This window comes from Ochlerotatus camptorhynchus, unplaced genomic scaffold (assembly GCF_037179485.1).
Source record: "Ochlerotatus camptorhynchus isolate MF236.1 unplaced genomic scaffold, CSIRO-AGI_Acam_v1.1 ptg000364l, whole genome shotgun sequence".
NCBI classification, from domain to species: Eukaryota; Metazoa; Arthropoda; class Insecta; order Diptera; family Culicidae; genus Ochlerotatus; species Ochlerotatus camptorhynchus.
In genome coordinates, this window is record NW_027040852.1 from 667705 (window position 1) to 684011 (window position 16307).

At 43.3% G+C, this 16307-nt stretch overlaps 2 protein-coding genes across 3 annotated transcripts in view; both read left to right on the top strand.

The window, feature by feature from the left end:
- The window catches only part of LOC135709777 (arginyl-tRNA--protein transferase 1-like), a 413720-nt gene extending 413573 nt beyond the window's left edge, over nucleotides 1-147 (top strand). Inside the window, exon 7 of the mRNA XM_065232166.1 lies at nucleotides 137-147. The gene's annotated coding sequence lies outside the window, so the exon portion shown is untranslated. The remainder of the gene's footprint in view (nucleotides 1-136) is intronic.
- mAChR-A (muscarinic Acetylcholine Receptor, A-type) overlaps nucleotides 1-16307 on the top strand; it is a 387414-nt gene that overhangs the window by 263157 nt on the left and 107950 nt on the right. The window lies entirely within an intron of this gene.

Here is a 16307-nt window from a genome sequence, read left to right on the forward strand (position 1 = left end):
AAAAGAAATATTAATCCTTATTTCCTACATGGGCGCAAAGGTTAATTCTAAATTAGTCACTATTTCCAAATTAACCATGGTATCACTGGGTTGCAGTCTTCTTCAAATATGTTCAGATGCATAAGGCAGTTGAAAGGTGAATCGTTGGGTTCAGAATTCGTCTTCCAGGTGGCACTAATAAATTATTTGCTTAACTTGACATCTTGACTAGCTAGAAGGTTTCTGTCTTTGGACATGTTTTTCAAGTGAAAGAGACTTATTGGATGGTGTACATCCCACTAAAGTCTGTTCCATTTCTCACATTTCTTGAATTTGCGCTTGATAATTGTCCAAAAATTTTCAATCGGACAAAAATCTGGACAATTTGGTGGATTGATACTTTTTTCAATAAAATCGACATTATTCTGCTTATACCATTCTATGACATCGCGACTGTAATGACAGCTGGCTAAGTCATGCCAGAACTTTACGGGACGTTCGAGTGATTGAATGAACGGCAAAATTATGTTCTCGAGACACTCCTCCCTGTAATGTTGTCCATTCATAGCGGCTCCAGTGATGAAAACCTTTGTTTTCTTTCCGCAAATCTGCAAAGACAAATTTGAATTTATTCCGAGCATCCCCCTAAACGTAAGTAAAAGTTTTGGTATGGGATTTGTCCATAGTCTATTTTTACTTAAGTTTCATCGTCCATCAAAATACATCCGTTATACTAGGTCAGAATCTGCTCGTTCAACTTCCTTGCACGGTTTTTTGGCAACCAGGGTTTGTTTCAGCGTCAGTGTTTGATGGCATGGCACGACCGGAAACCTTCTCGCATACAGATTCGCCGAACTGTACTGTGTGCCGCACTGAACCTCCGGTCGCCAAATCACGACCGGAGATCCCAGGATTCTTTTGGACTGCTCTTATGACCTTCGTTCGTAGTTTTCGGTCATATGTTCCACTTCTACGTTTGTTTTGTTTTGCACGGTACAACATTAGTGTTTCCCGGTAACGTTTAAGCACGGTATTTACAGTCGAGAGCCTTTGCAATCATTCCTCTTGACCACGTTAGATTTTGCACGTGAGTGTGCAGAATTTTTTCACGCCTGTCACGTTCCATCCTCGATTACTTTTGAAAAAGTATATGAATCCTTAAGAAATTTTCGCTACTAAATAAACAATCCGGGTCAAAAAGATATCCCTTAGCTTAGTCGGTAAAGGCGCATCTATAAAGCAAGACCATGCTGGAGGTGGCTGGGTTCGATTCCCAGTCCGGTCTAGGAATTTTTCGGGTTGGAAAATTTCTCGACTTCCCTGGGCATAGAAGTATGATTGGACTTGCCACACAATTATACCAATGCAAAAATGGTACAGGCATCGAAAGCTCTCAATTAATAACTGTGGAAGTGCATCTAGAACACTAAGTTGAGTGCACGCAATAAGCTAATATGCGATATGCAATAAGCTTGAAATGCGAAGAAGAAGAAAGAGACTTTCTTGCTACGACAACTAGAGGCGCTACAGTAATTGAAAAGAAGTGGCCAAATACTAACTGGAACAGACTTTGGTATACTTTTTAACTCCTAATTGCTTCAACTAGCGACTTCGAATAGATAAAAGGTAGCGGTCTTGAACAAGGATGTTGTGATGAATATGACCTATTGGATGATGGACAGCTCAGTTCAGAATTCACTCACCATGTCACACTAGTGTGCATCTTATTACTTGCTTTAACTTGACAGCACGACTAGATAGAAGTTTGCTGTCCTAAGTTCTGAATGACAAAAACTATCGTATCTCAATCGAAAACATCAATAACCACTAGTGCCATTTGACACTAATGATTTGCTTAAGTCGACATCTCGATTAGATAGAAGGTTGCTATCAACACACCCTATTGTATAGTGACAGCTCAGTTTTAAATGCTCACACCAAGGCCGGCGAGTATACGAATTGATTTATACTTATTTGCTTCAATTTGAAAGCTCAACTAGATAGATGGTTGCTGTTTTGACCAATTTGATCAGATCTATAAAACCTATGGTGCCTTGTGTAAACTAGGAAAGGTCAGTTCAAACTTGCAAAAATATGTTAGTATGAAACAATATAATTGACGTCAACTGTATTGAATTACAGCTTTCGCTATTTGATAGTATTTTGTAGAAAGGACAAACTATAATCAGATTCAGTTTATCGGTCATAATTTTGCAACATTAAAATGTAATAATATGGTGTAGCCGGGTTACAACCAATAGTCCCCAAATTTTGCACAGTTGTTTTGGACCCCAAATGGAACCAACAAAAGAATTGGTTACCTTTGCGGACTACGATGCAATCAGCTTATGTTCAGCTAATCCAATCATCCTTAGAAGTTTCGACGAAGAACAGATTCCACCTCTTCACCGAAAGGGATAATGAATTCTTACCCTGAAATTCAACTTAGGATCGTAAAGCATATCCTTCAGCAGAGTCACCTGAGGGAAGAAAAGAGAAGTATTGCTGCATCCGATCATCGGGACGTTCGAGGAATGGGAAACACAATTGCTAGAGCAACTAGAGTGTAGCAAAAAATAAATTAAGAAACTTTTCCCATCAACACTTTGACTTTTTTTTATATCTTCCCCCGGTTTGCAGCAACGCCCCACTCACTGTTACTGAGAAAAATGGTTCAAGGTCTCCACAGGGAAGCAGCGGCGATAAGTGAGTGGCGGTGGGTGGACACGGTTGCGTCATCTGGTACGTGGTCAAAGTCAATATAGCGTCGTCGTCAGCGGAGAATCCGAAATCGTTCCAATTGATACTTTTATTGCTTTTCCGATGATGTCGGAATGGAGATTGCAAAATTTACATGCGGCATTCGGAAAATTCAATCATATCCCATGAAACTTGGAGGCCAACCAAAACCTTATCCAACCGCCCAAAGTGATCAATTACCTGAATTAAATGATTCACTTGTAAAGTTTTCCTCTAAGCTACGATATTAATTATGTCAACTTTGCCATTTTTACCGGTTCATCCTTTTCTGTTTTTGAAACGAGCAATTTTCAACATCAACTTGGACATGGGCATGGGAAAACATGAAAGGCAGCCGCACCCTCTCGAAGATTGTTTCCTACCCCCGGGATGACGGTCATTGATTTTAACCGGCCGAGATTTTCGTTTTAGCCGTCCCCGGAAAGTTCCAGGAAAACCGTCATCAACTTCACTGGAAACAAGCGCAAGGGCGCCGAATGGGGGGAGGAGTGGATAGCAACGTGTGGTTTTCCTTTTGTTTCCAGGACGAAAATCTTTCTCAATCTTTCAGATTTTGCAACATGGAGAGAAAAAAAAATGGGCGAGAAAAGGGTTCTTGTAGCGAAAATAGGAGCTAATTAATAACGTTCCAGCTTGACCCGGTTGTGTTTTTTTTTTCGTTTTGCTTGAGACATCATTATCATCATTCATGACAAGGACGATGCGATGGTCAGTTTTTTTTGTGTGCTCGAGAGACATTGTCCATTATCTTGTTTGATCGAAATAATTAATACTTTTTACATGGAGTGCCATGACGGAGTTCAGGTTCCGCATTCAAATCGAGGTTGATGGATGTACAGTGTATCTCAAAATTGAGCGAGCTGTCGGTACATTTAAGAAAAACAGCTGTACGATCACAACTTAAAAATTTAGATTTCTAAATTTTTGGCTGCTGTCTCATCAACCATTTATTCGTTATCGGTAAAGTATTGGGCTTATTTGGATAAGTGTGTAAGAAGTTAGAGCTATTTTAGAAAAAAAAAACTAGATTTCCTAAAATACACATTTTCTTGAAATGCAATGAGCCAAACATATTTAAATTTTTCTAATATGTAGTCATAACAAAGATCTTTAAAATGCCGTTCATTTTACTTAAATCCTATGATAAAAGTTGAAAATCGACCGTTTTACCGAAATTACTCAAACTTCATGCCAACAAAGTCCAAAGCTATACTGATAAATCAATAATTAGTTGTTCAACCACTAGCAAAGATTTCAAAAATCTCTCTACTCACAGTCTTTCAAAAAATTGCCCAAAAAATTATACGCTCAATTTTGAGCTACACGGTATATTTGGAAAAAATCTGTGGGGGAAAAAATGGTTCCTTGTAGGTCACTCTCAGCTGTTTTGGGGGCCATTGATCTGTCAAGTTGCTAGCTCGGTGGTGGTTGCAGCCGAAATAGCGCCTGTTGTAACCTGAACTATCCCAACTTCGATATTGTAGTGGATAAAATTCATTTCGATCAGAGCTCTAACACTGAGAAACGCAGTGGTAGGAACGGTAGCACGGTAGCACCATCGTCCAATCAGTCACTTATAATTTGCCATGATTCTTCATGCAGCGAGTAATATCAGGAGAATTCCTCCATAGCTAAGGATAGTAATCCACTTCGGTAACACAATAAAAAAAAAAACACTACAAGGGACAGCCCTATGAGGTTGTACCCAATAGTGACGTAGGACTACGTGGTCTTATATAATAAATGTTATTTCTTAACTGCAACATGAGCTTGTGTTTTGTGTAGGAATAGTAATTTGAGCGGGGTTCTCTCTGTTTATACTTTTTAGTATGACTATGATTGCACTGAAAAGAACCTTTTGATGTGAATTTTAGTTGGGACATGTTCAGAAATTTAATACTTTTGGAAAATGTTGGTGGCCCTGAAAAGGGCCGAAACATTTGCACCTGGACATGGTTTCAAAGTCTTCGGAGGCAACTAGTGTTGGTGGATCGTGTGTGGACTTAATTTTCGTTCGCAACGTTCGCCTTGACAGTAAAAAGTATAACTCTTACACTTTAAACCATCGCCCAATTATGTCCCTTTTCGAGTTGTAGGCTTTTAACTCAGGGCATTTATCATCGTTGCCAATTTGCACCATACCGGAGTGTGCGCCAACAGCAAAGCCATGCTGTGTTCATTAGAACTCATCTGACAAATCAGACGGCCATTTTCAGGGTCACACAAATTTTCTGGCTTAAGAGTTAATTTGAATTTCTATCTTCTCAATGTAATTCTTCAATGCATTACGTGTAAATATTTACATAATTGACAAATCTCAGGTATTAATGACGTTTAGATCTTTGAAAACAACACGAATGAATAAAAGAGGACAACGTCAGGATTTGTAATGATTACCTGAGTTTTGTCAAAAAAACGTAAATATTTATGCTTTATGCAGCAAAGAATAGGCAGTCCTGCAGTTTTGTGTCAACCATATGATATGATCACCATAAATACTTCTTTTTACGGCTACTGCTGGACACGGGTTGACCCGGTGGTTGGAAAGGCAGCGAACTTCGTTACGAGAAATGGGCATTCAGAGAGTCGGCCCAGTTGCTTCAGGATTAGAAGCTTGGTTGCTACCATTTTGCTGGTTGCAGGAATTTCAGTAGAACTCCTAAACCATCTCTTTTGAAATTAGTTATTGGCCCTGAAAAGGGCCGTTTCAGATAGGGAAAATGAACGAAGCTTAATCTCCGAAACCATACAGGGTGCGTCCCTGACGCTTCAGAGCGTACACTACGTACATTGCGGTAACGGTCTTCCGCTTGGCGTCTTCAGAGTAGGTAACAGCGTCACGAATGACGTTTTCCAGCAACACCTCCAGCACACCTCGGGTTTCCTCGTAGATCAGACCGGAGATACGCATTATCACAAACGGCGCCGGTGGTGTAGTGGTAAGCGTGATTACCTCTCACCCCAGCAGGCCTGGGTACAATCCCAGTCGGCGCCGCCGGGATGTTCTGAGGCATAACATCTCTGATCACGCCTTCCTTCGGATGGGAAGTAAAGCCGTTGGTCCCCGGTTCATGAGTTGATGGGTCGATAGGTAGGGTCCAGGTGTGGAAGCTGCCTTCCTGGCACGTCGGTAGCATTGGTGCTCAGCACGGAAAGCAAGATCGACGAAAAAAACAAACCAAAAAAAGATACGCATTATCACGACGAGCCTGACTACAGTCTTGGAAATACCCTGTAAGTTATCATGCAACACCTTACGATGACGCTTGGCTCCTCCTTCGTCGAGTCCTTTGCCTCCCTTGCCACGTCCAGGCAATGTTAATGCTGTTTAAGCTGCCTTCGGGTACGGTTGACAGGAAATGGATGCGAAAAACTTTCCATATAACTCTAGAGAGCGAGCTCAATACATACTGACCTGATTGACGGTCTAACAAAGAATGATGCTTATTTTGTTTAATTTAGTTTAAATGATCTTTATATCAGTTCGACTTGGATGATTACCATATACATTTGTCTAAGTGATTTAATTGCTTTCTTCATCTTTAGGTATGGACAAAATTCAAAATTTGTTTTACAGAATTAGTCCTAGACTTAGTACACTGTCGACCACCTTGGTGGGATTGGTTCGTTTTGTTTTTTTTTTTTTTAATTGAAGAGAAACTACTTAATACTACTATTTACAGCTTAAAACTAACCTACTCTACTATATACACTTAACCTACTATGTACAAATTGCTTATTAAAGTATGTTCAGAAAGATTGCATTTTTGGATAAATTTGGTTGTCATATCCTCAATTTTGGAATCTACTTTGGGAATTTCTGCCTCTTGATGGAGGTCTGCTATTCTTGTGTCAAATGGACGATCTAGGATCATCCTCAACACTCTATTCTGTGCAACCTGGATTTTGTTCCTGTGGGTCTGAGCGCACGATTCCCACACCGGGGCGGCATAGAAGATCGCGGGGGCTATGATCTGTTTGTAAAAGCCAGTTTGTTTTGCCTTGAGAGGCGGGATCTGCGGCAAATGAGCGGATACAAACACCTAACCAAGGCGGAGCACTTAATTAGGGTTTTCTCTATGTGCGAGCGGAACAGGAGCTTCTCATCGAACAACATCCCGAGATAAGTAACATCAGTGGACCACTCGACCCTTGTACCATCCATTATTACGGTACAGGAGGGAGACGGTTTAAGTTTTGGCGATTGTCTGTGAAGGAACATGATCGCTTGGGTTTTCGAGGCGTTGATTTTGATTTTCCACGTGGTGGCATAATCAGTAAAGGTGTCAAGGCATCGTTGGAGCTTGTTCGTAATTTCACGAGGCATCCTACCCTTGACGGCTATCGCGGTGTCATCTGCAAACAGGAAGAACACGCAACCGTCTCCTAGAGGAGGGATGTCCGACGTGTAGATGCTGTAAAGCAGTGGTCCCAGCAGACTCCCTTGCGGAACACCTGCTGGGATCGGAAATTGTCCCGAAAGGGAGCTATTCAACGACACCCTGAACGACCTTTGCTGGAGGTAGTTACGGGTGATTTTCACAAGGTATGGTGGAAAGTAAGAGTTACAAAGCTTGTATATAAGTCCGTCGTGCCAGACATTGTCAAACGCCTTTTCGACGTCTAACAAAGTCATGGCTGTGGACTTGGATACAGCTTTGTTACTTCGGATGTTATTCATCACCCGCACTAGCTGATGATTGGTGGAATGCCCCTTGCGGAACCTGAACTGTTCCGGAAGAAGAATGTCATGTTCCTCCACAAACTTGTTTAGTCGGCTGAGGATCAATTTTTCGAACAGCTTGCTCAGCGCTGAGAGCAAGCTAATTGGTCTGTAGCTAGTGAAGGGTCTTTCCCAGGTTTGCGGATCGGGATGATTTTTGCCACCTTGCAGATGCTTGGAAAGTAGTGCAGCTCCAGGCACCTGTTGAGGATGGCAGCCAGCAGCGAGTGCACCCTCGCGCTGAGATTTTTCAACTCTAATATTCCGTCAAACCCGGGAGCCTTCATGTTCTTACTGTGTTTCAGCGCTGAGCAAATTTGTTCCTCTGTAATCCGTTCTTCTGGAGGGACGGCACAAGGGAAGCGATCTGCCGATTCAGATCGACCATTTCGCATTTACGCTGCAGATCCCCAGTCCGCTGGAACTGGCGTCTACGAACATTTCTGAGCCGAATCTAGAGTTTGGTGTAGGAATCAATTGCTTGAAACTTACCCCTCACAGGAACTCGTCGAACGCACTCTTCGTCAGCCACGGATATGGCTTGATGGAGACCCTCCAGGGCCCGGTCGATGTCCTCCACTGTGTCGAGTGGTGGGTTGTCGACGATGTGGTGGTCGACCACGCGCCGAAACTGGACCCAGTTGACTCGATGGTAGTCCTTCCGCAGGCACGGTGCAGGGGCCATGTTGCAGCCCAGCTCGTTCAGCACCGGTTGGTGGTCCGAACTCAGGTCGTTGACGGCAACCGGCTTGGCTAATCCAGTGTTTGCCAAGAACAGGTCCAGCGTCGATGGGTTGCCCGCCGGTGATGTGAAGGTTGGTTCGTCCGGAAACCAGACGGAATAGAGACCATGCTGGGAATGGTCGAATAATAGGCGGCCGTTCTGGTTCTGCTGGTAGTTTCGCCAGGCCTCGTGCCGGGCGTTCAGGTCCCCTCCGATTACGAAGCGGGCATTGGTGCGGGTTATGATGGCAAGGTCGTTCTTGAACTGATGTGCTGTACCATTGCTAACGGTACATTGCCGGGGGCAGTAGGCCGCGATGAACCGGACGTTTCCGGTCGATGTCTCCACTTCCACGCCGACAGCCTCGATGATGGAAGTGCGGTAGTGAGGTAGGGTGCAGTACTTGATGCCTTTCTTGATGATGACCGCGACACCGCCCCCCTGGAGCTGGTGCGATCAAGCCGGACAATGCTGTGGTCGGGCAGCCAGAGGCTGTCACAGGTCTTGAGGTGGGTCTCGGTGAGAAGGCCCACGTCGATGTCGTGCTTGCGGAGGAAGTCTGCAAGCTCAATGTTTTTCGCCCCTACGGAGCGAGCGTTCCAGTTGGCGATCTTTATGGCTTCACGGTCCATAATTAGCGACGAAGGAGATGATAGCTTGGAGCTGTTGTGTTCTTGTAGCGCAGGTGCGCTTGATGATGATGGCCTGGGCCAGCAGTGTGACGATCTCATCCGTTGACAGCGGAGAATCGTCGGATGCTTCGCCGGTTGTACCAGCCAATCCCGGAGCAGGGGGATCCGTCGATGGGTCGGAGGCTTGACTGGGTACTGCAGCGGCAGTCGACTGGGCAGCAGCCAACTGTTGGTTGAGTGGGAGCGGCGCCAACAGTGGAATTGGCCGTTGTTGGACCGGTGATAACGGAGGAAAGTTCTGCGCGTTGTTTTCCGGAACCTTCTTGCGACCGGGCTGGTTGTTGGACGAGGCCTTCTTCCGGATCTTGGCGTATTCGGCCCGCTTCGGACAGGCCTTACTCGTGGCCTTGTGGGCGGCACCGCAGTTGGCGCATGTGGGAGTGGCTTCCTCGATGCTGTCGCAGTTGTCGATCTTGTGGTTTTTGCCGCATTTGATGCAGCGGCTGGCCATGCGGCAATTCCTGGTGCCGTGCCCGAACAATAGGCAGTTCGAGCACTGAGTGACGCCACGGTGGGTCGGATTATACCGCTCCCACTTCACTACGATGTGGAACAGAGTGCGTGTCGTCTGGAGATCCTTCACGGTTGTGGAGTTCTTCTGCAGATGGACCAGGTAGAGCTGGTCACGATACTTGATGGCCTTGCTGCGGGTCATCTTGTGGATTTCGACCGGCTTGAGGCCGTTCGCCTTAATCTCGTCCATGTCGTGGAGCCCACGCAACACCACTTTCAGCGGCTTGGTGGCCTCGACGTCGTGGGAGAAGTACTCCAGCTTCATCCTGTCCAAGAGGGCCTGGACTGCGTTGTAGTGATTTTCGGCTGAGACCATCAGTTTGTAGCCTTCCGTGCACCGTTGAATGGTGCAGCGAAGGCCCTCCTTAATGTAGTAATCCAGCTTTCACATAGAAGGGTGGCAACTTCACTTTTTTCGGCACCGTATCAGGGTCCGACTGCGGCTGGGCTCCGTACTGCAGGGCGGAGAACGGATTGTTGCTCAGCAGCTTTTTTGCTGCCGATGCGGTGGCACTGCTGTCTTCAGTTCTGGGTCGTTTAGTTCCGGTGGTCGCGCCGTCTCCTGGGAGAGGCTGTTTTCCCGGTAAACCGGCACTCGCGTTACCGCGCGATTTCTTACCCATGACCCAGCTAGATTCAAAATGCACCAATACCAACAAGCATTGCAAATTAGGAAAATGAAAAGTATCGAAATTTTGACTGTATTCGTAAAGACAATACTCTTGTATAATAATAATAATTCAACTACTGAAATGACAACCTTAATTCAAAAAATCCAAGTTCAGGGAAGTTCTACTAATGCTCAGGGAAGTCTTGCCATAGTTCAGGGAAGTTCTGCCGAACTTCAGCGAAGTACTGATGAAGTTCAGAGAAGCCCTGCCAAAAGTCCTGCCGAAGTTCAGGAAAGTCCTACTGAAGTTCAGGGAAGTTCTGCAGAAATTCAGAGAAGTTCTGCTGAAGTTCAGGGAAGTTCTACTGAAGTTCAGGGAAGTTCTGTCGAAGTTCAGGGAAGTCCTACCAATGTTCAGGAAAGGCCTACCGAACTTCGGGAAAGTCCTGCTGAAGTTCAGGGAAATCCTACCGAAGTGAAGTTTTTAGATTTTTGATATGGAGATTTCTTTTATATGGCTTTCTCAGTCTAGTGTAATCCAAACAGGGAAATGCAAAACTGACTGTTTGGATTACCCTAGATTGAGAAAGTCATAAAAAAGAAATCTCCTACCGAAGTTCAGAAAGCTCCTGCCCAAGTTCAGAGAACTCCAGCCGAAGTTCAGAGAAGTTCTACCGAAGTTCAGGAAAGTCTTGCCAAAGTTCAGGAAACTCCTGCTGAATTTCAGCGAAGTCTTACCGAAGTTCAGGGAAGTTCTGCCGAAGTTCATGGAATTATCTAATTAAAAATCTTTAAAAATACCAAGATATATCAGAATAACTTCATCAAAAAGACTGAAATTTTCATAGAATATCATGAAATACTTGTGAAACAACTTGTGAAAATCGAGGATCATTTTTTTTCCTTGATTTGTTTTTCGTGGTGAGCACCAATGCTTTCGACGCCATGCCTCTACACCTGGTCCCTACCTATTGACTCATCAACTCATGAACCGGGGACTAACGGTGTTTTTTTTTTTTTTTTTTTTTATACAGGGGGGAATCTGCTCCCAGACACCTGAGAAGATAACTCAGGGTGTGGGGATGGGAGAAGTAGCTCTCCCGACCCACTAAACCTTACCCTGTGCTCTAGACTCTTGCCCTCCCCGGAACCGCCCGAAGGCATTACGTCATGGGAGGGGGCCGGTTGCGCTATGGCGCATCACTAAGTGTTGTGTCAGACATGACACTCGCTACTGCACAGTGAGCAGCTGTGCAGGGCCTTCCTCTTGTTGCTCGCTGTTCGTTGTTCGCCTGAGTTCTAGAGCAGACGTGATAGCCAGCCAACTGTCCAGGGCCCGTACAGGACAGATGTGACCGCTTACCAGCTGCGTGTGCTAAGCACTCTAAGAACCCGGCGTCACTCCTGCCTTTGCACAACGAGGGTTTGTGCAGGGCTTCTCAACCTCCTCTTGTTGTTCGCTGTTCGTTGTTCGCCTCGGTTCCAAGCAGACGTGATAGCCAGCCAACTGTCCAACAGGGTAGCTTAGGACAGATGTGACCGCTTACCAGCTGCTTGTGCTAAGCACTAAGAACCCGGCGTCACTCCTGCCTTTGCACAACGAGGGTTTGTGCAGGGCTTCTCTGCGGTAGTTCGTTTAGCCGCAATATCTCTCCCTTGGGTTCGATAATTAACGTTTCCAGGGCACACCACGAGGAGGCGAACTACTTCATGCCCCGGGGGGGGACTAACGGTGTGATTAGAGATGTTATGCCTCAGAACATCCCGGAGGCGTCAACTGGGATTGAACCCAGACCTGCTGGGGTGAGAGATGATCACGTTACCACTACACAACCTTGTGAAACAACTTGCTAATTTTGAAGATCAAATTGGTTTAAAAAAATATTTTATTTTAAAGGTGGATGATTAGCATAGCATAGCATAGAATAGCATAAACCAGAATGCACAATGTCGTAGGTGGTACGAGCTCCAAACTGTTGATTAATTACTACCTCTTAGATAAAGGATGTTTTTTTTTTTTTATAAAGGGGAATCGCTATGGCGCATCACTAAGTGTTGTGTCAGATGTGACACTCGCTACTGCATAGTGAGCAGCTGTGCAGGGCCTTCTTCTTGTTGTTCGCTGTTAGTTGTTCACCTGAGTTCTACAGCAGACGTGATAGCCAGCCAACTGTCCAGGGCCAAACAGGACAGATTTGACCGCTTACCAGCTGCGTGTGCTAAGCACTCTAAGAACCCGGTGTCACTACTGCCTTTGCACAACGAGGGTTTGTGCAGGGCTTATCAACCTCCTGGGACAAGCTGAATGGGGTTCCAGCGTCTTTACTCTGCGGTAGTTCGTTTAGCCGCAATATCTCCCCCTTGGGTTCGATAATTAACGTTTCCAGGGCACACCACGAGGAGGTGAACTACTTCATGCCCCTAGATAAAGGATGTGTATCCCTCCAACAGACCAGAGCTGTCCTGGCCACGCCTTTGCATCTCGTGGGGAAAGGGGAGGAATGTTAGTCCGACACTTAAGAGAGATGCAGAGAACTCTACGACCCTCATAAGTGTCACGGGAAGGGTGGATTTTTGTTAGTAGGGAGGGTAAGCCATAGGATACGCCCAGCCGGCGTGGCTGCAATCGTCATATCAAGCATTTAATAAATAGAATATAGTAGTAGTTTATCTGTCCGTTGTTGCTGCCCATTACCTAAACATATTATTCAAAACAGTCTTCAGATTTTGGAATTAAGAAACGTTATCAGCTCGATCCTGTTGCTCCTTTGCGCCTGAAAATGTTTGTTGATCCTAAACATATGCACAACTTATTCTGATGTATAAAAGGTTATTAATAGTATGTGGAATCGTAGATTTGAATGAAGATTCGCCCTTGGCCTAACTCCCACTGTCACCTTCGGCACCTTTTTAAAATGAAATTGTAAATTTATAACATTTCCACTAGAACGAAAACGACGCTGCAAAACCTTATTTTAAAGGCGGATGATTTCTACAATATTTGAAGATATAGTTCGATTTATCTTATTATCTTTAACAATACCAAGATATAACAGAATACCTCCATCAAATAGGCTGAAATTTTCACAGATTATCCTCAAATACTTTGATTTGAAAAATATTTCATTTAGCAATGGCAAAGTTGGGTGATTTCTAAAATAGTTCCATTTATCTTTAAAAATATCCAGATATATCAGAAAACCTCCATCAAATAGGTTCAAACTTTATCAGAGTTCCATTAAATTAGCTTACCACACTTGAAATACAGGTTAAAGTTCACTTATAGCATAATTCGAGCAATTTTCACCCTTTTGAGATGTTATTCGTTAGTGTCCAATCTTGAAAGTATTTTTATTTGTTTATTTGTTTCTTTGTATATTGAAAAATTCAACTGACAATTATTGTCTAAATGAATAAAACTTAAACTAAATAGTTACGATCAACGGTACGGAAAAGGCCAAGTAACCGATGACGAAACACGTCAGCTGATACATTGAAGTCGAACATATAAAAGAAGTTGTTGAATTTGCGGCTGATTGCTCGAATTGCCTCGTGTTGTGTATAATTTCGGCGCCGTGGTTCCAAACACAGAAAGATGCGTTGACGAAGAGGCCTCTCAGGGGCATACATATTTAGCTAAGCCAGCAGTGTTGGACAGTCAATCCCAAGTAATATTGCAAGTTTTGTTGAGGTTTTAAAGCATGCTGCAAGTTTAAATCGTGGTCTCCAGAACCCTCCTAAAACCAAAATTGTTACTTGGGATGTCACCCTTAAGCAGCTTTCCAGCGAACATAGCTTGAGCGACCGTCCGTCTCACCTCCAATGGTTCGATTCCCAGGAGACGGAAACGCTCCTCGTACGGTGACAAGTTTGTTGGGTCACGCCAGTTGAGGAAACGAAGAGCATATCTCACAAACTTGCGTTGAACGGATTCAATTCTAGTGATCCAGTTAGCATGGAAAGGGCACCAAAAAACTAAACTTGACTCCAATAAGGATCGCATAAGGGAGCAGTAGAGTGACCTGAGGCATAGAGGGTCACGGAACTCGTCGGCAATTTTGAAAATAAAGCCCAATTGTCGATTAGCTCTGGAGATGATGTCATTGTAGTGGATTCTGAAAGTGAGTCTGCAGTCTAAGGTAACGCCGAGATCATTTATGTGCTCTAAACGAGCAAGATAGCGTAGAGAACATAGTCAAACATGCTTGGTTCGATTTTTCGGTGAAAGGAAATAATGTTACCACCGACAGACATAACACTCGCAAGTAGTTCATCGAACAAGCATTTAACGGACAATATAAAATAATCGTAGTTGGTAGTACCGCCACCTGTGTCGCGCATAATAAATTCCCTTGCGTTTGACGTTTACACACTATCGCCATCTGTCCAGCGCAGTGTCCACCAAAGTGTACCCAACAGATGGCGGTAATGTTTTAGCGATGATGTTTTACCTTGAGAAATATTCAATGTGTTTTGTCTGTTTGTCTGTGATGTTACATTTTTCGATGCCTAGACTCGTCAAATGTCTTGAGCAAGAAAACAGTAGTGGTCCTAGGTTACTGCCTTGCGGAACTCCCGAGTTGTTTGAGAAAACATCCGATTCCGACGCGCCAATCTTAACCCGTACATAGCGATTCACCAAGTAAGATCTGAACCAATCCACAGCCGTTGACGAGACGCCAAGTATCTTCAGCTTGGCAAGCAAGATATTATGGTCCACCGTGTCAAATGCAGCTTTTAGATCCATATACGCAGCATCAACTTGCCATCCTGAATCCATGCATCGCAAACGAAAAGCTCAATTAATTTCCTTAAACTTTGCGGTTCACAGTTTTTCAATCATACGCATGAGTTATGATTTAATTAATTATGAGTAAGATTTTTCCTATTTGCCCCCATATATGGCTAGCTAGTTTCGAAGACCACGGTGGAATAGAAAGCAACCATAAGAAGCATAAAGAAGGAGAGAAGGATTAGTAGTCTCTCTGGCCAGGATCACCCGACTTGTTTAATCGCTAAGTGAATTTTAACCTACGAGTATTTGGAAAATAACAAATTTGGGCAATTTAAGCACCAAGAGCTTTTTCGCTGTGAATTTAATGTGTTTTAATAATAACACCAATTCAAAGATATTCGATAACTGTACGTAGTATTTTGGTAAATAGTCCTTTTTTCAATAATTCATAACTTTTTTGTTTATCAATTGTCCAGCAAATTGACATTATCAGTAGGAATTATTTAATCTAAACTACAATATAAATTAAAAAAAAAAAGAAATTTGAGCTATTTTAATTTTTTTTATAATTTTGATATTTTTTTTGTAAATTATAAAATAGTTTTTTACAGTGTATATTTTTTTCTTGAAAGGCACAATACTTGTCCGCAACTTCGCAGAAGACACCATCTCGATCAAACAAATCGTTCGCGAGATAAATGTTTTTCTATTGATGCGTATTATTTTTGCATAAGCCCTTTTCAAGTGTTAATCGTGTACAAAACTAGGGAACCAAATATGTAAAATGGCATGTTGGATAATAACACACAACTGTGTTTCAACATAATCGTAGAACGTCGATAAAAAAAAAATCGTAATTTGAAATGGAACTGCTGAAATGTGAAAGCACTGACAAACCGACGTGTCACTCCGTTTCCAATTTTGAGCGGAAATCGTGTAAAGGATGATTGTAACCGATAGCAGGGTTGCTTCAACTCACTTGCTTTAAAAAAATGTTTTTCTGAATTTTAAAATTATTAGATGTTATTAGGGGCAGTTCATAAGCTACGTAGACAGCTTAGGAGGGAGGGGGGTCAATTATTCACGGCCCATACAAATTTTAATATTTTTGTATGGAAAATTGGCTACGAAGGGGGAGGAGGGGGGTCAAGAATCCCTAAAAAACTGTCTACGTCGTTAATGAACAGCCCCTTATGATGTTTTGCATTTATAAGTTAGAAGAAGAGGTTGTAAAGTATGTGTATGACACATGAAACTTGTCAATCTAGCCTACAGAGTGTCACAATCAGCGCACTGAAAATTTATTTTCGTTATTTCTCTGAAAACCTTTTCGTAAAATTGAATATCGTGTATGTACATCTTTCATAAATGGTACTAAACATTCGTTTCCCTGTCATCTGGCGCAATGTCAATATTACGCCTTATTCGTATAATATACAAATTCATCTTCGTACAATCAAACCAACAACTGCGCTTATTGTCTCCTAAAGTTCTGATTGTGTGTTGGAGATGGGATACTTTTTTTTAATATTGTCGGTTTGACCAATACATTCAAGCTACAACAATAAATC